The 21,898-nt window shown below is 47.6% G+C and overlaps 1 protein-coding gene across 5 annotated transcripts in view; it reads left to right on the top strand.

The window, feature by feature from the left end:
- Positions 1-21,898, top strand: part of nrxn2b (neurexin 2b) — an 890,203-nt gene that overhangs the window by 620,937 nt on the left and 247,368 nt on the right. The gene's annotated exons all lie outside the window — the stretch shown is intronic.

The raw sequence follows: 21,898 nt of genomic DNA on the forward strand, positions 1-21,898 counted from the left end.
GGGATCCAGCTGCACCTCCATCTCGGCACCGATTCCTCTCCTCCTCCTCCTCCTCCTCTCTATCTCTCTCCCTCGCTTGCTCCCCTCCGCTTCTCTCCGACAAAATTTTGCCTCCTGTTCTCTGTTGAAGTTGTGTCCTGAGAGCCCTGGAGAGATGCTAGTGGATTCTGCCTCCATGATGGGGGTCTGGGTTATGGATTTAAAAAGCCTGTGAAGCTACCCCCCAACCCCCCCCTCCCAACCGCCGACCCGTCGACTCGAGAAGCGAGGAACTGTAGACAAGAAATACTGCGTTAATTATACCTTCAGTGGCCGAGATGGAGCTTTGCGTTTTGTAATCAGCGCTGTCCCGATTTATTGCTGACTGCTCATAGGCTGCCAGGGGTTATTTGTTTTGGGGTGTCAAGGAGGTTGCCTTATCAAACGTCGAGATTAAGCTCGCGTGACAGGGTTTGGATGTCTTTTTTTTTTCTCTGGGAGGGGTGATTGCCGTTTTGCCGTTATCGAGGATTGTGTAAGGAAGCTTCTGGATATCGACGCCGGACTCAGAGGATTTTTGGGGTTCCTTTTTCGGAAGGATTTTGTATTTTTATTTTTCTATTTTTGCTGTTGGCCATAACGTCACCGTTTTTGTCTGCTGAACGTTTTTTTCGGGGATTTCCGAAAGAGGATCGTGCCTTTTTGGTTTTTCTTTCTTTCTTTTTCTTTTTCTTGTTTTTTCTGCCCTGGCTGATTTTTTTTATTTCTTTATACATTTTTCTCACTCTTTTCCTTCCCTGGGCTGGAACAAGGGGGACCATGGGCCCCGGATCTGTTTGAGATGTTCACTTCCTGTTTCTGTCGTTTGAGGGGGAGGGGCCTCCCCCTCTCTTTAGGCCCCGCCCCCGTCATGGAGGAGCGGGAGGTGGAGGTGGAAGCAGAGGTGGAGGTAGACGACGAGCTGCTGGCGCCCAAGCAGCCGCAGGCCACGCCTGCGGTGTGGGCCAGCCCCGCCTACCTGTTTAGGCTGGTGCTGTCTTTGGCGCTGCTGGTGTTCCCCTGCCCAGCGGTGGCCGCTCGCGTCTCCTCCTCCCTCAGCACCACCCACCACGTCCACCACTTCCACAACAAGCACGGCACCGTGCCCATCGCCATCAACCGGATGCCCTTCCTCACCCGCGGGGGCCACGGTAAGGACGCCCTCATGGCTTCGTTAACCTCCGAGTCTCCCCCCCCACCCCCCCTGCTCTCATGGGGTTTGGCAACCCGATGCATTGATTAACAAGTGCTATGCTCCCTGAGTGACATGAGCTTGTGCACTATGTGTGCGTTTGACTGAGAGAAATGACACAGGCTTAAGGGGTCAATGGGAGTCAATTATCTTGGGTTGATTTGTGCTGGCGAGGAGTTCAACACATGCGTATAGCAGGCAATTGGTTCATTCATCTATTGATTGTGGTCATCGCTGCAAAGTCCCAGCAAGGCCTGGCCTAAGACACCAACCTCTTTGGCTCAGCTCCCCAGGGGCCCCAGCTGTCTTGATTCATGGCCTCCAGGAATGGCAGGAGGTTTTTTAACATCAGCCATTTTCTCCTCTGGGATTCCTCACTGTGTCCTGGGACTCCATAACTATAACATGTGTTGAATGGAGTTGCCATCTTGGTGCTACTGATGCAGGGGAGAGAGGCCAATATAACCACTTAAACCCTATGCACTTATTGACCAGGTGTCCCTCGGGGGTCTACAGTATAATAGGCCCACTGCCCCCCCCCCCCCCCCCTCCCTCTCTATACCAAATCTCTTCGAAAATAGATCATCCACAACCTCACAACACATTGTGAGCTTGTAGATCAGCTATTATTTTTTAACTGAATGTTCGCCCCCGGAATAGGGGCACTAGGGCTCATGTGGTTAAACTCACATAATCACCGATACGAAGCATCAGTGTGACGATGCCCTTTGCTGGCCTTTTGAGATGCTAAAGCGGCCGTGCCGTCTGTCACGGTACACGGTGTACCTTGGCAATCGGCCGGCGATTGCTTGCTTGAGCATTGCTTATTGTGTCCTACATTCTATAGGCTGTGTACAGTGCTCAGCGCCGGGTGCTTTGGTGCGTCAGTTGCTGCACTGTTCTTAGCTAAGCTCTGCTGTCAGGGACGGAGCAAGGCTGACGATCACTTTGATGTCCCCCCCCTTCCTCAGCTCTCTGACTGCAGCTCTCTCTCTCTCTCTCTCTCTCTCTCTCTCTCTCTCTCTCTCTCTCTCTCTCTCTCTCTCTCTCTCCACACTCCCTCCGTTTCTTTCCCCCCTCTTTCCCTCTCTCGGTGTCCCCCCCCTTCCTCAGCTCTCTGACTGCAGCTCTCTCTCTCTCTCTCTCTCTCTCTCTCTCTCTCTCTCTCTCTCTCTCTCTCTCTCTCTCTCTCTCTCTCTCTCTCTCCACACTCCCTCCGTTTCTTTCCCCCCTCTTTCCCTCTCTCGGCATCTTACATCAGTGTGACACTGTATTTATGAGGCAGTAGCGCCTTTCAATTGACACCGTAGCGTGTTTTGACTGTTCATATCCTACCATCGCCACCTCTCCCTCAGTCGCCTCTCTCTACCTGTAATGCATGTCAAACAAGCTGGTGTCAGGCGACCAGAGGAGCCGACGTCGGTTCGATTGGGTGCGCTGAGCCTCCATTGACGTTATCGGGTGTTCAGCCTCTAACCCGGTGCTCAGTACCGCATTGGATTTATTGCGATTCACATTCTCCTCTGCACCTCCTTGCGCTCGATACAAGCACCAAAGTCTGAGCGATGGAGAGATAGATAGAGAGAGTACAACACAGAGAGAGAGAGAGAGAGAGAGAGAGAGAGAGATAGAGAACCCTCATCAGTCTGGGGACATGGAGGAATGATGGCGATGTTTTGTAAATAGGAAATTGATGAATGGTGTTTTTGCGACACTCGCGCTATAGCATTTGTTGACCTGCAAATGCAAACAAATTCATTATGAGAGAGGAGCACTCAATAACACACACACACACACACACACACACACACACACACACACACACACACACACACACACACACACACACACACACACACACACAGACACACACAGACACACACGCACGCACGCACACAGACGGTGTGTGCACGTGATGCACACAGATACACACAAAATGCACCTTCATTTTAGGTTCCAACTGGCGGTTCCGATGTGCGTCCTGCTCTCATCATTCTGTCTTCCTTCCTTCCTCTCTCTTTCTCTCCCTTCTCTTCCTCCAAGCTTGGATAATTGGATTGCACTTCTCTTGCATCTCGAGTTGCTAAGCTATTTAAATTTACATAATTAACATAAAAATGTTCTCGGGCCCCCTCTCTGTGGATTTGCGGCTGTCAGAAGATATTGGTCTGCTGGAGAAAATGGTTTTGGTTTTTAGTGTGTGTGTGCGTGCTGAAAGGGAACATGTAGATTATCATAGGAAGACGAATGCTTTTGAGCCGAGGCCAAGGGGTTATAGTGTATCCTCCAGACACGCCAGTGTTCTTTTGTGTTCTATCTTGTTCTGTTATGTCTCTCTATCTATATAATGTATGCTAGATACAATTTAGACTAAAGCATTAACCACATAAACCTATGTACTTAGTTGACTTACAGTCCCTCTGGGCTATATAGGCCTACTAGGCCCCCTCCTGTTTTTTTTCTCTACACTAAATATTCACTGAACATATCTACAACCTTGCAATGCATTACGATGCAATGTGTTGTGAGCTTGTAGATCTGCTATTTTCACCTTAATGTTTGATCCAGAATAGGGGCGCAAGAATTAATGTGTTTTTGGCAAGTAGGCATCATGCAGTGGCAGTTAGTAATGCATGCCCACGTGGCAAACAGCACTGTTACCTCTCCTTGGGGCTCGTGTTGTTGTTTGTCGTGTAGCTCACCTCTCTGCATTTGCTAACATCAACTACAAGACAACGCGGGGCACATTAAACAGAGACGCGGTTCTCGCAGCTGGGAGTCAATTTCAATCAGCATCAGAGACACTTCCATCCCGGGCCTTGTCTAAAAGCAGCTCTCGTTGTATTGCTAACCCGAGTGAGTGACACAGCTTATTACAAGCTCTAATGCCCCACTCGGTGATAAGAAGCCACTTGCTTTCCCAGTTTATGTTCTGAAGAAGGCTTCTCGGCTGGTTATCGCTGCGTGAGTCGCCCCCCATGAGTCGGGAGCGCCAGCCGTCTCCGCCGCACGTCCCGCAGGCCTCGCGTCCCTGCCCCGGCCAAAAGTCCTCCACCCGCCCCGACCTTGCTTGCTGTCTGCTGAGGGAAGCGGCACTTGTGTGCCAGGCAAGATGGCACTTATCATCCACTATGCTGTCGGAGTGGCCCTGAACCCACCCTCGGGTGTTAGCATATCAGACGTGGCGCGACAGTGAGACTCCGGTACTCGAGCCTTATCTGCCCCACTCTTCTTGCAAAGTCATTATTCTGCTACGTCCGCTCCTGCAGGGCCACACGGCACGCACGCATGCACATATCTGCACACTGATACGGAAAAACGCGCGCTTGCACGAGCACACAAACAAGCCGGCACGCTGAACACAGCTAAGAACACAACTAAAAGACACGGGCAAAGGCAGTCCACTCCATGACGGATGAGATGATTCCAGTCGCGCAGCCGGTGAAGCACTTATGTCTCAGCAGCTCATGTTCCACTGGGATGGGGGTGTGGAGGGTGAGACAGTTTGTTTTGCATTTAGATGGAGTGCGTCCATCTCAGATGCACTTTATTCAAATTATATTACGTAACATTGAACGCCATAACACAATGGGTGCGCATTGGTAATTGGATATAGCGTGTAGGCGGTGCCTGGTATCTGCCTCATTGTTTGTGCGTCCTTGCGTTTGCGCGCTCTCTCGTCTGGCGCCACTGTTTGTCCTTTCTTTCCATTGTCGTCTGATTAACGACCTACATCTAATGGTGACGAAAGGCCCCGTTCACGATAACCCCACAACACCGGTCCCCCCCAACCCATAACCCTCCAATTGCCACGGCCGTCTCTATATGTAAAAGCGATTCATTCCCGTCTAGTCAGGTGCCGCACCATTTGTCCCACAAAGCTCCGATTGGAGCTAATTGGGGGGCTGTCATCCCGCTGTCCTCAATCGCTTTTGTCATCTCGCCGGCTCTGTCTGAGGCCCCACACACACACACACACACACACACACACACACACACACACACACACACACACACACACACACACACACACACCTCATCAATCCCAGTCTGTCCTAACATGGAATAACTAGGTTGTCTAAAGTCATTGCTTCTCATTTCAAACGTCGCCGCTCTCTTGCACAGCTTGGATGTCAGCCTGAACCTGTTTACAACAGAGACCTTGAAGCCTTTTTTTTTTAGGTGGCTCCTTGGCATCCAAAGGCCCGATCTCACTTTTCATTTATCTGGCTCTTGTGTTCGGTTGACTGACACACAGCCAGATTTGAATTATGAGAGTCTTTAATGCGTCTGTGAGGCAGCAGTGGTTATGAAAACATTCCACTTGCCTGCATGCCCTTCATCAGCCCCAATACCCCCCCCCCCCCCAAACTCCCACCCCTCGTGAGTTATTTACAGTACAGTACATGTGAGAATACATAAGCACGAGAGGTTTGAACCGGCCTACACCGCTCCAAATATAAACCAATGAGCTTCGCTCAAAGGCACGTTTGCTTGTAAGTCTGATCATCACTCACGCATTAAGAAACGCGGCCGCCTCTTTGTCGATATGTCACGATTTGTTCACAGCTCATCCGTCAACAAATTTAGGGCGTGCCGTGTCCACACGCGTGCACACACACACACACACACACACACACACACACACACACACACACACCCCCACACCCACACCCCCACACCCCCACACCCACACCCACACACCCACACCCACGCCCACGCACTCGCACACGCACTCGCACACACACACACACACACACACACACACACACACACACACACACACACACACACACACACACACACACACACACACAGGTAAATACACACACAAGCACAACCGACCACACGCACAACCCATGCACGTAATACACACAACCTACGCACACTCACATATTGCAGGTACACCACACACACACACACACACACACACACACACACACACACACACACACACTGGCTGTGCTCATGACTTTGGAATGGAGACAGAGAGGGATATTTGCCATAGCGAGGTAATCCATACCTGAACGCCCCGCTGCATTGGGCTGATGGGATTAAAGAGCTCATTTTGATTCAGGCTGTGCTTGATGTTTTGGATGGAGACGCTCCAGCAGATCTCACTGATGTGTGTTTCAATGTGTCCTTGGCAGGGGACGGCGTGTGTTGGGTTGACTGTGTGTGCAGGTGCATGCGTGTGTGTTAGTGTGTGTGTGTGTGTGTGTGTGGGGGGGGGCGGTGCTGTGGTATATTCTGCATGTTCCGCTCGACAGAGTGTACGTTTGTTGCTGCTGGCTGTTAACGACAGAGAGAGAGAGAGAGAGAGAGAGAGAGTCCTTGGCACCTAGCTCCTAGAGCAGGGCTATTCAATTACACATTCAAATGTAGGTGGGCCAGACACATTTTAAACAAACACAAATTAATGTAATAAAATACTACTCCCAGTGTCCGGGTCACATCTCTGACCCAGGCACATCACAGAAGTGCAAAAATGGAATATAAAACAGCGATAATGCACAAAACCATAAAAAGTGGCAGTGAAATTAACCAATAAAACACACACACACACACGCACGCACGCACACACACATGCACACTGCACAGATAACAGCAATATAAGTGCATTTGTTTTAAATCACAGGACGTGTGATTAGGCATACCGTTGTTTACACATCCCACATTATGTCGATAAGTACAGTGCACGTTTATAAAGGCAAATGTCATGGGCATTTCTAAAATAAATAAATAAATATATAGCTGCAAGCAGCAATATGGGGGCCAAGGAATGCAACAGGAAATGTACATGCAACAAGCCATAGAAACGGAATGGTTGAACTTGAGAGAAAGCAGCCAGTGCAGTTAACAAATGAGCAGAGTTCTGAGGGATTGTAGATATTAAAATACTTGTCTTTATTATGTTGCTTATATGGCAGATTTAAAATTCTTCATAAAAATGTGACTTATGTGTTGGGGGCAGAAGAATATTTTTCATAAAACTGCAATTTTCATTGGCTCATAAAAGCTTTTTTTTTTCCACTTAATCAGTACGATTATTTTATCGACATAGGTCCAAAGTTCATGTGTAGAAAGTATTGTGCACAGTGCAAAAAAATCCCAGGAGGAGATATATTTTAACTGTTTCATATAATTCAAAATGGTGGGAGATCTAAAGGTCAGAGGTCATAGGTCAAAGTGACACATTTGACACATTATGAGGAGACGCATATTGTATTGAAGTTGTATTGCTGTTGGTCATACGGTTCATGAGCTATGCCTGTTCAAAGTTTGCAATTTCAATTGATTGCTATAGTGCCACCCTTTGGACAATGGTTGTGAGTTTTGTCTTCGCGGTTTGGCACAGCCGTCTACCATATTGCCAAGTTTAGTAAAACACCACTGCACGGTTAAGCCAGAACTGCAAAAAGTGGCAGAAGAAGAAGAATAACTACAAAAACAAAAGGGGACCACGGCACTACGTGCTTGGGCCCCTAACTACAACAAACCGTAGCCTTACCTACTGCGACATTTATTTTTCTAAATAAAATACCATTCATTAAATAGTAACATTACTATTGAAGTAGCCTATTTCATTCAAGCTTGCTTGGGCCAGTCGGAGGTTGTTTCTGGGCTGGATGTGGCCCGCATGCCGCCATATGAACACACCTGTCATAGAGGCGTATCCCCTGCTGGCAGAATTCCAGGAATCATCTACAGTATATCACTCTCCTCTTTCCCCCTGTCCATCATTACTGGTTACCTAGGGAACCGAGTCCTTAGTTCAGCCTTGGGCGGGGGGGGTGTGTGTGTGTGTGTGTGTGTGTGTGTGTGTGTGTGGAGAGAGAGAGAGAGAGAGAGATGAGATCAGCTCAGGGCAAGAAATGGCACGGTGACCTTGGCTCCCTACAGCTGTCACACAATTTAAGATAATGACAAGACCGTGACACATGGCTTCCTGTCAACCTGTGTGTGTGTGTGTGTGTGTGTGCACCATGTCAATATTATTCATCGAAAAACATGGGACAGTGTGACTGTGACTCACTCCCGGACTGATGCATTAGGAAGGAAAAAGCCATTTATGATGTGTTGTTGATGGATTATCGATTGATACTTTTTTAAATACTTTTGCTTTGCACCATCTGCGGCCACAGAGTGATGTGCTTTTAAACATTATTGATGGCTTTGGCAGAGTTTTGTGAGGAAACAATACTATACTGTAAACTGCACCTGTGCTGTTTATCCTTGACAGTCGCAGTGGATTCTTGTCCCTGAGCGATGTCACTTGTTGTCATTTACGGAGGATACAGGCCGTTTCAGACGGGGGACTATTGACCCGGGCGTTCTCGCTTGGATCGCCTCGGTTTACTGACAGTTTAGGTGGTTAAATGTCTGAAAATACACATTAAAGGTTCTATGACATTCATTTTCACCTTTTTTTTTTAATGTTTTTTGGGGGGTTTTATGACCTCAATTACACCCAAAAAAACTGAACTTTGAACATTCAGTGGATTTTCTGTGGTCTGCGGTTTTCTGAATAATTAGGCTGAAAAGTGATTTCCCCTTGGAGAGTGAAGTCACAGGCCATTAATCCCGCCCACTCTCCTCCTCGCCCCTCCCCTCCCCTCCCCTCCCCTATCCTTTCCTTTGGGGGGGGCGGAGCAGAGGCGATGATTGACAGGCAAAATCCCTCAACAGCAACACCCGCAGGTAAAGATTTCTTTTTTCATTGCAGTTGAAAAGGCTTTAGGGGCGGCTTTAGGGGCGGCCATAGCTGAGTGGTTAGTGAGCCAGCTTAGGGAGCCAGAGGCCCTGGTTGCCCCAGGTACGATTCCAGGCCACGCCAGTAAATGTGTCGATGAAATGAAATTTGTCCCTGAGCAAGACTCTTAACCCCTAATTGCTCACAGGCCCTCATTGGAAACAAGACCGCAAGGACTTTCATGAACGTCCTGTTAAAAGGAATTATCCTTATCCTTAGAAATGTGAGAGAAAAACACCTGCAATGGCTAACTGGAGTGGAATTTTCAGTTAAAACTTTGTATACACGTTTGAAGGACCATGACCTAGACTTTTAATGTGTTGTGTAAAACTGAATGTCATGAAACCTTTAACATGAATCCAACATACACTGATGACAATGCTGTCAAACAAGTCTGTCAAGCTATGCAATCTATTAAAAAGTTTAATCTGCAACATCATTTCATACAATGTATTGGGGGTCTTTGTTACCTAAGGGGTCCTTGGCCTGGAAAACCTTGAAGACCCCCGGTAGAGAGAGAGAGAGGAGAGGGAGAGGGAGAGAGATGGAGGGATCTCACTCCTTCCTCCCCCTCTGGACATGTGTCCCCATGGTAACACCCCCTAGTGCCCTTGAAGTGGCGTGCATAGTGGCTGGAGCCGGATGGTCACAAAGGGAAGGCCGCTCAGAGACATTGGCGAGCACACGCACACTTCTTAACCTCACTGTAAAACCATTCCATAGACAATAGACTGGCCTTGTCAGTCCATCTGTTGTTGAGTTTGTTCCCTGAGGTTTATATTAAATGTTACTTAATGACAATCTCAGAGACTCTTGCATGGGATTCCATCCCATCTCTCTCAGTTCTCATTCTCACTGTCGTAATTTCTTGCCGCTTCTCTTCAACCCCCCCCCTTTCCCCTTTACCCCTGGGGTTTTCCATGCTTGCATTTTGGTTTACACTCTTAATAAAACATTGCCTTAATCTCCCACAGTCCTCTTTTCTCTGCAGTTTATTTTTTAATTTACATTTTCTTCCCTTCACGTCTGTTTCAGGTTGCAGGGCGATTCGAGTTGATTCGAGTGAAAAGCCGAGTCACAACCCTTCTCTTTCATAAAACGCTATTAGTATTCATGAACATCCCTCCTTCCCCTAAGCAAGTCCGACGAGACACGCAACCTAAAATGCACGCACACGCCACCGATGAGAAAGGGAGACGAGGGCGCTTCTAGTGTTCTGGCCCGTCTAGATAAGCTCGTCGCCGTGACATTTCCTGTCCTTCCTTTAGCTCTCACCCCCGCCCATCCATCGCTTTTCACCCCTGAGCATTCATGCCTCTGTGAAAGGCGGACGCTCACAACGCCAAGCGTGCCAGGGGCCACACCGCATACGGAAATGCTGCCCAGGCTAAAAAACAGAGCCAGTGTGTGTCATCGCTTTGAGCCATTTCACAATGATAGGAGTGTTGAATCCAATCTGCTGCTGGAAATAGTTTTAAATGCACAACCACCCTCAATCTCACGCTCTGTACTTGGCTTTGAGCCCGCCCATTTTATGTGGACGTTTTATGGAGAGTATTTACTATGGCGCGGAGCGCAGTGGCTCTCAAAGTGAGGTCTGGGGACGCCAAGGGGTCCTTGAGGGGGTTGCAGGAGGTCCTCAGCTAAAATTAGAACCAGTTTAACAACTTCAGGCCTTGTTTATACTTTCAAAAATAGAAAAATAGCCGATCTGCAAACTCACAACACATTGTTTGCACCAAATATGGATGTCAGGTTGAAAGTGGTTAATTTCACAATTATTTAATTGGCTATAAGTTGAGAGAATGTACTGCATACAAATTACCTATTCGGATCATAGGTTTCACTGTCTCTCTCCAACCTACTGTATAGATTATACTATAGACAGTTGTAGAATTCTATACTAAATCAAGTCTAACAACACAAATCTTCTCTTATGAGGCTCCCTGGCACAAATCCGTTGAAACGGGGGTCCATGGCCAAATATGAGACAATTTGGGAGTCCTTGACATGGACAATGCTTGAGAAGCGCTGGCGTAGCGTGGCACACACTCATGTCTCGTCCTACAGTACACTGCACATCAAATGCCAATGCGTAAATGTCTCCAACAGTGGACTCAGTATCCAGCTTTGTTTGTTTTTGTTTGTGCGTGCAAGCATACCAATGGGGAGAAACCTGTTGGCTGTTTTGTATCCCTGCCTGCGTGTTTGCAGTGGCCCTGACAGCTCAAGGCCCAGGGCTGCAAGTGGGCTCTGTGGACTTGTTTGTGTTTGTGCTCTTGTTTTGGCTGCGCTCGCCCCGTGCAGAATGGCAGCCTGCTGCTTGTTACGGGAGTGGGAGGTCAGCGGAGCCGACACATATCCAGGCATCTCGCTGCAAAATGAGCAGCACTCAAAAGATGGCTGCCGAGAGCATGGTAGCTGACACAGCCATTACAGGGAAGAGGAGATCATGACTTGGTCTGGAGCGCTAGAGAGATCAGCGTGGAAAGAGAAAGATCTGTCAAGTCTTGGCGGCTGTAGAAACAGTTAATACCGGTGTAAATGGAGCGTTATACAGTACATTTTGACAGACTTTGGGGGGCGTTGGTTGAAAAACCAAATCATTTCACTTGCTCCTTTGTAGTTTTTTGCATTTCACCTTTTTGGCATTTGCTCTTCTGTGTCAAGAAACAAACATTCTCCTTTGTGTCAGAGTGGCCTCAGTTTATTCAGACCTCTGCCGGCGGGAGACGGAGTGTGTCATTAATGCACAGTGATGGATCCTTGTTAGCGTGAAATAAAGCCCAGCATACTCTTGACATATATCAGTACGCCGATCACCTCTGCAGTCTGCCCGCCAGCAGCCAGCTCGCTCGCAAGCACACGTCTCCCCGTGGCCGTCGTCCAAATTGATTTCCCCTGTCTTTCCAGCGTTGCATTCTGGGTCCGACACGAAATAAGGTGTCATACACGACCACGGGGACCAGATGAACGCGCGCCGCCAGAAACAGCCATTCGTAGCTTTTCCATTATAGCTGAGGAGCCGGCGAGAGGAGCGGAGATAGCACTATGCCTGCCGGAGGTGGTGATGATCCTCCCTGCCTGCCGTTTGATTAATGTCCCCGTGGCTCCGTTGGTCACGTCACTCGCTAACACATCAGGATGGGATTTTTTTTTCCTTTTCTTTTTCTTTTCAACCGTCCATCAGTTACATTCATTCAGGTACGGTCATTTCACCGTGCACCTTTCACTTGCAACAGAAAGGAAAAGAATGATAGGCTATTGGGTCACCGGTGCAGTAAAGACCCTATAGTTACTACATGGACCCTAGCGTCCCTATTTTGGACATGTCATAATGGCCGAACATTCAGGGAAAGTAGCCCATCTACAAGCTCACAACACCTCGTGTTGGGCCGCGTTGTGAGCTTGTAGATCGGCTATTTTGGTGAGATTTTGTGTCGATGAAAAAATGGAGGGTACCAAGTATCGGTCCCTGGGGGACCCTGGTCAATGACGAGTAGGGTTTAAATGGTTAACAGAGTACACAGCACTATGAATAGATCATAAGGATATTGACACCAAGTTAATGTAAAAACCTATTGTTTTGACCGACTCACCATTGATCACCGCTGGGCTATTTCTTTAAATCATTTTCTGCCCTCTGAAGCAAATGGCATTCATTTCATATATATATATATTTATATATACAGCCGCAGTGGCATTTCACACATAATGAAACATCACTTCTCGGAGATGGAGCCCGCCTGTGGATTCTCCTTAAACAAGGATGCCCTGCACTCATTAACAGCTGGCGCAGAGCTCAGGGGGGGAGGTGACATGGTTGCACTGCGGTGCGTGACAGGGGCCTCCCCTCCTCTCACCCCCCCCCCCACACACACACACACCCCAGTATGAGCTCTGCCACAGCAGCAGCAGATGAAAGCGCTGCGGGTGCACCGGTGGCGTCTGCACGGTGGCGACGTCGTCATCGATCTGGCTTTTGTTAGAGCACCGTGGCGAAGGCGGCGGACGGGGGGCCGGAGCTTCAGAGGGGCGCGGTGATGTAAAGCCCTCTTTAATTATTCAGCCGTCAGAAATTAAAGCGGGAGCCCAGGATTTGAGCTCTCTACTGGGACGCCTCGCCATTAATAAACAAAGTGGCTTGTATTATGCATGACTGGTGCTTTGAAACGCCCCCCCCCCCCACATCCCCCAAAAGCTGAGAGGGTTCTTTAATGGCAGAGGAGGACACTTTCATCAGCTCTGCTACTATTCTTATCGTGCCCCCCCCCACCCCACCCCAGCCACTTCCTCCCAGCTTTTGATTACATTTTGTTGAGGAGTGTAGCTGTTTAGGAACCCAAGAAAAAGCTCACCGTTGGGTGAAACTAATATAGCCAATATTATCTCGACTCACTCTGACCACTATAGGAAAGCAACGCCAAGGGATGTGAGGCTAGATCACGTATTGCACTTGGCATGGCAAGACGACCCCATTTCATTTTGTGGCACTTCGATTCGGCACTCACTCCAACATGTCAACATTAACAGGTTGTTTACAGTGTAAACAACCTGTTAAACATTATTCCATGCAGGAGTTCCCAAAGTTTTCCATGCCAAGGAGCCAATTGGAACACCCTCTGGCTATGGTGAAACGGCTTAAATAAGAACGAAAGAAAGAAAGATACTAATAATAATACAGTAGCGAAATGGGGGGTCGTATTCTGGCGGCTTATTGTGAGAACAGGATGTGTTACTCTCCTCTCATAGCATAAACAGTCTGGGCCACTAAGCATCCACAATATCATAGCTTAACAAGCTTAGCGACCTCCCCCCAACACCCACCCCTCTGTTCCCTCCACAGCACAAAAAACACCCCCCAAAAAAACATTGACATCTTTGCATGGCTATGTTACTCCCACACATTCTGCTATGATTTCCTTGACTGAGAGGCGGTGAGAGGCGGTGGGGATGTCAACAAGGGCTTCTTGTCAAGATTTGTTTATTCCGGGTGGTTGACAGAAACACCCACGGGATGGGGGCTATATTGACTGGGCTTGTTTTTCCTACTCACTGTATTTTTTTTTCTTCTTTTACTGCAGTCCTAGGGGAACGCTGGTTTTCTTGGCTTAATTATTCCTTGTAGCTGATACCGTAATGGCCGCCGTAGCACATTAGCTCTAAAAGAACGGCAAAGCGTGATCTTTTTTGCCGGGGGTGGAGGGGCTGGCTTATTATTCCAATCGATGTGTGATTCCAGGAATTGGAGCAGGCTGAGCTGCCTGCATTTTCCTTATGCATGCATACTGTACAATTTGCACGTGTACGGTCTCTTAACACACTCTCTCGCACACACGCACGCACGCATACGCACACACACAAAAAAGTGCACACATACACAGAATCCGCAGACAGACAAAAGTAAAGGGAACATTAAAGACCTCAGCATATTTTCTGTCTGACACGTGTGTCAGAGACTCCGACTGAGTGACAGACGGTGCATGCATCGACATCCCCCCCCCCCCCCCTGCCACCGTTACTAATGCGCCCGCAGGCCATCACCCATAGTCAACCATAATATCAGGCAGTGGTGGAAGAAGTACCCACATGTTTTACTTAAGTCAAAGTATTAATACCATACTGAAGAAATACTCTGTTACAAGTGAAAGTCCGGACGACTTAAAGCACCAAAAGTAAAAGTACTCATTATGCAGAATTTCACATTTCACAGCTTTACAAAATGTATACAAATCATTTGATGCTAGACGATGTACAAGCTCGTAGCGCGGCTATTTTCAAATAGCTGAAGTGTTTAATGTATGTTTTGCAATAATCTCAATACACAAAGTAGTAAATAAAGTTGTCAAATAGTGAAGTAAAAGTACAACATTTGCCTCTGAGATTTAGTGGAGTAAAAGTGAAGTAAAAGTACCTAAACATTTTAATTAAGTACAGTACTTGAGTAAATGTACTTAGTTACTTTACACCACTGACATCAGGGAAAAGAAGAAGAAGTGATATAAGGAAAGAGGGAGATTAATTGAGTGGGGAGAAAAAGGAGATCGTTCACAGCAGGAAGGGGGTAGAGGAAGGCTGGAGGGCAGAGAGAGAGAGAGAGAGAGAGGGGGGGAAAGAGAAGGGTACAGGCAAGGATGAAGTCTCGCCACAGTGTGTTTGAGGCCTCTAACTCATCTCCTCGCACACAGAGTCTTGACACACTTAAATCTCCTCCCGGGGGCTTTGGGGAGTTGGGGGGTGTGCTGCAGAGATGAACCGAGGCACTACTGGAGCAGAACCAGAGATAGGCGCACCCCTCCCCCACCCCCGACCACTGCGCTCCACACAGCATCCCCATCTTATCCCCAACCCATCAGTCATTTCGGCGAGGAAATAGGTTATTCAGGAGTCACCCAGGTGATTTCTCCCAGTCGAGGCCTGACTGGACTCACGGTTCTGGGCCACGGAGCCCTAAAGCCTATCTGCCTTTTAGTTTGATGGTCGCATCTCGATTCTCCAGGAGAATACCCCGAGGCGGGAAACAAATTGTGCGTTGCATTGACTTTTCCCGCTTTTCATCAAGCCGCTGGCACTTGAAGGCACGGCTGATGGAAATGGCCCTGACCCAAAAAGAGAAAGACCCCAGATAATGCAAAAACCATTGACCGTTGTAGCTATTTGTCAGATGACTCACGACTATTCCATCTCGGTGTCGATGTTAGTTAGATGTAGCATTGTCTCCATCCATATAAACAGACCACTGGTTGCAGGTCTCAGAGTGTGCTTACAGTGCAATTTGCCTGTTATCCGATTCCATGCATCTCCCATTCGGGTGCCGCGTGGGGCAGGGACGGAGGAAACGGGTGTAGGTCAATATCTCCTCAGACAGAGTCAAGTGAAAGCGATAACTCGCAGAGGCTGTAAAGGAGATTGATGCAGCCGAGCTGTGTGCAGGCGGAGGGCTCCTTAATGGCAGAGGCACAGCGAAGGCCTGTCTGGCATCTTCCTGTACTTAAAGGACAGAGTCGTGGCTATAATCTGTCTGAGACGATAACTAATGTGGTTTTCCCTCTATCTGCCGGAGGATAAAACCAAAAGGCTTATCTCATGGCTTGTATGTAAGGCAAATCACTCCGTCGCCCATCTTCCGTAAAGAGCCTAACCTCCTCTTCGCCTTCCTCCACACGACAGCCCATGTCTCCTCATTGGACGGAGGATTATTGACCGCCAATGGCATGGTGCGTGCGTGGGCGGAGTTAAGAGGGTGTGACTGCATGCCAGAGAATGCAGGAAAACCAATAGTTTTCCCATTATCCTCCATTTTATGGATGAGCGGAACGTGTCGCTGAACGATGTAACACACACAAAAACATGACATTTACTCTGCAAAATTATTTGTTTATGCTGGAGGACTGAGCGGCGCCTTGGCCCCCGTATCTGATTTTCCTCTTCCCCCTGCGCGTTAAATTGAAACTGACATCCAACGCTTCCTCTAAATACTGGAAATTCATGTTTAATTTGACTCTCCCAAGTAATTTGGGCTCCTCAGTGTTTTCAATTAAACTTTAGCATTTTGTGTCCAGAGAGCTCTTAGCACCCGGCTCTCTTGCTGCATATTCATGTCACGGTAATGAGAGGACTAGCAAGCATACCATGCACCAGAGTGTCAACCTTTCAGCTTGATGTATGCTCATCCATCTGCACAGGTCAGGCTTAACCACAAATTGGGTTAGATTACCACCCGCTGTCATCATGAACCCAAAACCGATGGGGATGATGGATTATCTTACTTCTGGAGCATGTTGCATTATGCGGATTGTGTCATATGATACACTGGGGAAAATTGGCTTTTGAAATGATTGGATCTGAGTCTTACGTCTTTCTGGTGTCAGCGTCACATTAAATACAAAAACCTAATGGCTAGTTGCATTTTGAGATGCAGGTAAATTCACCTGGCACTTGAGGAATTAGACCCTGGGAGGAGGGGGGGGGGGGGCTTGGGCTGGACATTTCTAGCTCAAGCTAAGATGGATGGCTGGAGTATAGCTAATTAAGGCTAGATCTTGGCACTGCCAAAGCGCTTTCCACCTGGCCTCCATTCGTCAGACGCCATCGGCCCTGTTTGACCTCGCCTTGTCCGTCGCCTCTTGACTTGTCTGCATCTGTCTCTCGTTTGAAACATGGGCCGCCCGGGGTGGCTCCATATCGACTCTACGCCAATGATTTACCGCTGTTTTCTTAAACACCCTTTTCCTCAGTTTACCATGTCTCTCCTACATGATTAACATCTCTCCCTGTTCATTGTGCTGCCCTCTCACCCCCCTCCACACACACACACACACACACACAGCGTGCGTGCACGCACAACCTCTTTTCAATAGTAGGGGGCTAGGGGGAGATAGTGTGGTCTCGAGTAGCTGGCTGGAGTGATTTGTAGCCACCCTTGGTATCTCCACTCTGCACAGAAGCAGAGCCCCTGACGACGCTTGACTTTAAGCGTTCTCCCCTGTCGAGAGAGCGAGTGCTTCACTACCTGTCAGTCATCCGTCTTGCCCTGTCAACTCCCTCCCTCCCTCCCTTTCATATCCCATCCCTGTGGCTTCATCTTTACAGTGCGGAAAAGTGTAAAGCTCTGCAGATATCAATCATATCTCGCTCACAGGTGAAGCCACCGCACTGTCCCTATGCAACACTCTGGGGATCGAGAGGTCAGACCTGCGGGAGTGTAATAAATATATTTTGTCAGGGGGCTCTTTCTTTGTAGCCATGGGTGAAAACAATGGAATCCAGCTTTGCCTCCACAATGACCCACACATGCATGCACACAAAACTGTTCCCTTAGAGTAGACTATACTAATTTTATCACAGGTGGTTTCTTTTTTGTTGTTTTTTTGGCACGTATTTTATAGCAATTTTTAGCCTTCGACGTCGACAATGGGATGGATCAGATAAGCTCGAAAATTGTCAGTGATTCAACCTTGCTATTTTGGGAGACATGCAAATGAATCTGGCAACAGCTACCGTGATTCATTCAGCTGATGCATTGTAAGTATAATTGGTGCTGTGACCCTAAAAAAAAGACCCTGCACCAACCACATCCACTCCTGCAAATAGCATCCAAAGTGTATTTTGATACGAGCACGGTCCCTTTTATGTTCCAATTTGTGTTTTAAAGCGTGAAGTGTGTGTGTGTGTGTGTGTGTGTGTACTACTGTACGTGTGTTTATCACATTTGGAAATTATACACCTTTCCAATGAAGTCCTCTTCTCGCCCACTCTCCACCAGTCAAAGTAATTACACGGTGTAAATTTAACTCGCACAATGTTTGTTCTGTAGTGTCACATCACTGCGGCAATTACCATTGCTGGAAATCATAAATGAGAATCCTGTTGTTATTGCATTTGCTTAGTTACGTAATCCTGGCTTTCATGATGGCTCCAATGCAAAGCCTGTAATTCTGATGTCAATCAGTTGTAAGAATGGAACCATTTTGAGTGAAAGGAACACCCGGGATGCTACAGTGTACTGTCAAATAAGGCATTGCACTGGGATGGGGGAAAGGCAGAAATATGTGTGATGGCTACACAGTGATGGAAGAAGTACTCACGTAATTGTTTTACTGAAGTAAAAGTATCGATGTAGAAACACTGTTACAAGTAAAAGTCCTGTAGTCAAGATGTATGGAGTAAAAGTACAAAAGTATTGGCATTAAACTGTACTTAAAGTACCGAAAGTAAAACGACTTACTATGCAGAATGTCCCATTTCACAAGTTGTATTAACATTTATAAAAGTCTTTTGAAAATAGCAGAACGACAAGGTCACGACTTGTGTTGTGAGCTTGTCGATCAGCTACTTTTAGACAGCCAAATTATATATTGGGTTATTGGATTATACTGCATATAAGTGGTTAATGCATGTTATTGTTTTGTGGTAATAATTCAGATTTAGTAACTTGTAACTAGTAACTAAAGTCTTCAAACAATGGAGTAAAAGTATATACAATTGAAAATACTCCAGTAAAAATACCTCACTTAAGTACTGCACTTGAGTAAATGTACTTTGTTACTTTTCACCACCGATGGCTACACAGTGATTGTGTACGTGTCGGCCGAGGCCAGATAGATGGAGGCGAGGGAAGGGAGGTGCAGCGGAACGAGGTAGCGCGCGATTGATGAATGCCGGCGAGGCGAGAGCGAGCGAGCAGGTTGAGAGATGGAGAGGGTTATTTCTCTCCCTCGCTCCTTCTCGTCGGCGCCGGGAGGTGACCTCTAGCTCGGCGATATGAAGAGAATGTCACGCCACATTACCCCTCCCCTCGCCCCAGACACAGATGAAGTTTTATTTTTTGTGCCACGCCGCGGCGAGAAAACAATTCTTTCTCCCCCCCTCCTTGATTAACCCATTTAGACCGGGAAGGCATCTGTGTGTCACTTTTAGATTTCTTTGGCTATTCAAAAATAGCAGATATACAAGCTCAAGCGCACAGAGTGCCGCGCTACAAGCTTGTAGATCTGCTATTTTTTTTTTATCGTGAAAATGTGTGCAAATCTTTGAATATTATATATATTTAATTTTTTTTGTAACCCAAATCTTTGCTTCTGGGGGTCCCTGGAACTAAATATTTTGAGATGGGGGTCCACGGCCAACTACATATAATTTTGCGGGGTCCTTGACATGAAAAAGTTTGGAAGCACTGACATATTTTTTTTTTTTTTAGGATTTAGAAGACATTTGTAGAATCCCCAGAAGCAAAGATTTGAGTTACAAATGTTCGCTTTAAAGATTATATGTTCAAAGATTTGCACAAATGTTCATGTTTTTTCAATAAGTAGCCAAATAAACCGTGCATTCCCGGTCTTAAAGGGTTAATGCCCGCTACGTGGGCCGGGCGGTCCCCACACGGAGGCTGTTTATACAGTATCCGGCACTATCCTCTCTCTCTCTCTCTCTCTCTGTTCTGTGGATCATGTATTAATCAGAAAGGTGCTAGCGTTGAAAAGGAGAATCCCCTCTCACCGGTCAAATACATTCCTGTCCATTGGGAATCTTCTTTCTACACCCATAAACATTGTACGTGTGTTGTTATATTCAGTGTTTTTTTTCTTTTATATCGACTATAACGCCTGGCAGCTCCCCATAATAATAGTTGCTGGAAGTATAGGGTTCGTGGCACGTTTCGGTTCGGCGCCCAACCGTTTTTCATTCATATATTCACTAAAGAATAAACGTGGACATATATTTAGATGGTACCTCACATTTGTGTCACTTTTTTTTTGGCATTTTCTTTTAATAATAATACTTTCTTGCAATGCATTCTTAACCACCTAAACCCTACTGTATATAGTTCATTAACTACAATAAATTAAGGGGTCGTGCTAGATCCCCTACTTTATTTCCTCTATAGCAAATCTCTTCGCTGAACATATCCAGACAACAAGGTCACAACATGTCACGTTGCAATGTTGTTTCACCGAATGTTTGCCCAGAATAGGGACGTGAAATAGGAAACACTATACCTAGTCCACATAAAACCACAGTGCAGAAGCTTTTTTTTAACCAGGTGACAGAAAAGCAAGCAAAAATGGAGTGACATTGGCATACAAGTGGTCAGACCCAAGTACCAGTGTAGCAACCTGGTACTTGTATGCCTCAGGCCGCAGGACTACGGCGTGCCTCCATGTGACCTTTACCATCGGGCGGCAGCGTTCCCATCGTGACAGTATCCGTGTCCGAGAGGTGCGACTCTACGCCCTGTGCGGGTGCCTTGTTAATACAAGACACCGCGGAAGCAAATGTCACCTCACTCGTCTGCTGGACCATATGCCAAGGCTAGCAAGATGGCAGCAAGGACACATGTATGACTCTGTGTGTGTGTGTGTGCGTGTGTGTGTGTGTGTGTGTGTGTGTGCGCACGCGCACTACTGTCAGTGTGGTTAATTACCCAGAAAGGAGGCCACTATCCCCCATACACCACCACCACCTAACCAAGCCATCACTCTCTTTCTCTCTCTCTCTCTCTCTCTCTCTCTCTCTCTCTCTCTCTCTCTCTCTCTCTCTCTCTCTCTCTCTCTCTCTGTGTCTCTCTCTCTGTGTCTGACTCTCTGACTCTCTCTCGCTGTCCACATAATTACCTGTCAGAGCGTGCCATCAGATAACAACGCTGACATTCCATTGGATAAAGGTCTCCCTCCGTTCTTAACCTTCAGCGGCATTCAGTCGGGGTCCGCTCGGATCGGCCGGCGGGTACGAGTCAAAATGCCATTGCTCCGGGTGGCTTAAAGGGTGGGAGGGGAAAGGGCGCGAGCGCGGGGCCAACTGACGGACGTGACAAGGCCATTGGCATGGCGGTGGCCGGGCACGTGTTGCTTCTCTGGAATTTAGTCAGAGAGAGTGAGTAACCCTGACCAACGACCAGCCATTCTAAAAGACACTCGCACACCCACAGCGAGGCGCTGGGCGGCAGTTAATGGTAGCAGATGTCATTTCTGACACAATGTCCCTACAGAGAGTGCAGGCTGCCGGGAAGTTGTCACGGCCGACGACATGTGAAAGGACCTCGTGGGACAGCATGGGGGTTGGTGGGAGTGTGTGTGTGTGTGTGTGTGTGTGTGTGTGTTGGACTTAAGTGCTGAGTCTGCCTACTCTTCTCTTCCTTATGCCAGGTACCAAGGGGACTACAGGGGAGCAGGGGTTGGGAGGGTCTTTGTTATTCTAGCAATCTGTCCATCCTTCTCTGCCGGGAAGTGCAAAAAGGTCTCGGAGGCCAAGCAAACAACAGCAATGAAGATGCTCCGTGCCTCTCCCAGTGCGGGACAGAGCGCAGTCTGTTTGCGTTAAGGATGACAAGTGAGCCAGGGCTGGAAATAAACGGGTTGTTGGGTTGATGTGTGGGTGTTGCATGTTTTACCTGTATTCATGTGTGTTCTACTTGTGGCTATAATCTTCAATGTGAA

This window comes from Gymnoscopelus braueri (assembly GCF_963280865.1).
Source record: "Gymnoscopelus braueri genome assembly, chromosome: 15".
Taxonomy (NCBI): domain Eukaryota; kingdom Metazoa; phylum Chordata; class Actinopteri; order Myctophiformes; family Myctophidae; genus Gymnoscopelus; species Gymnoscopelus braueri.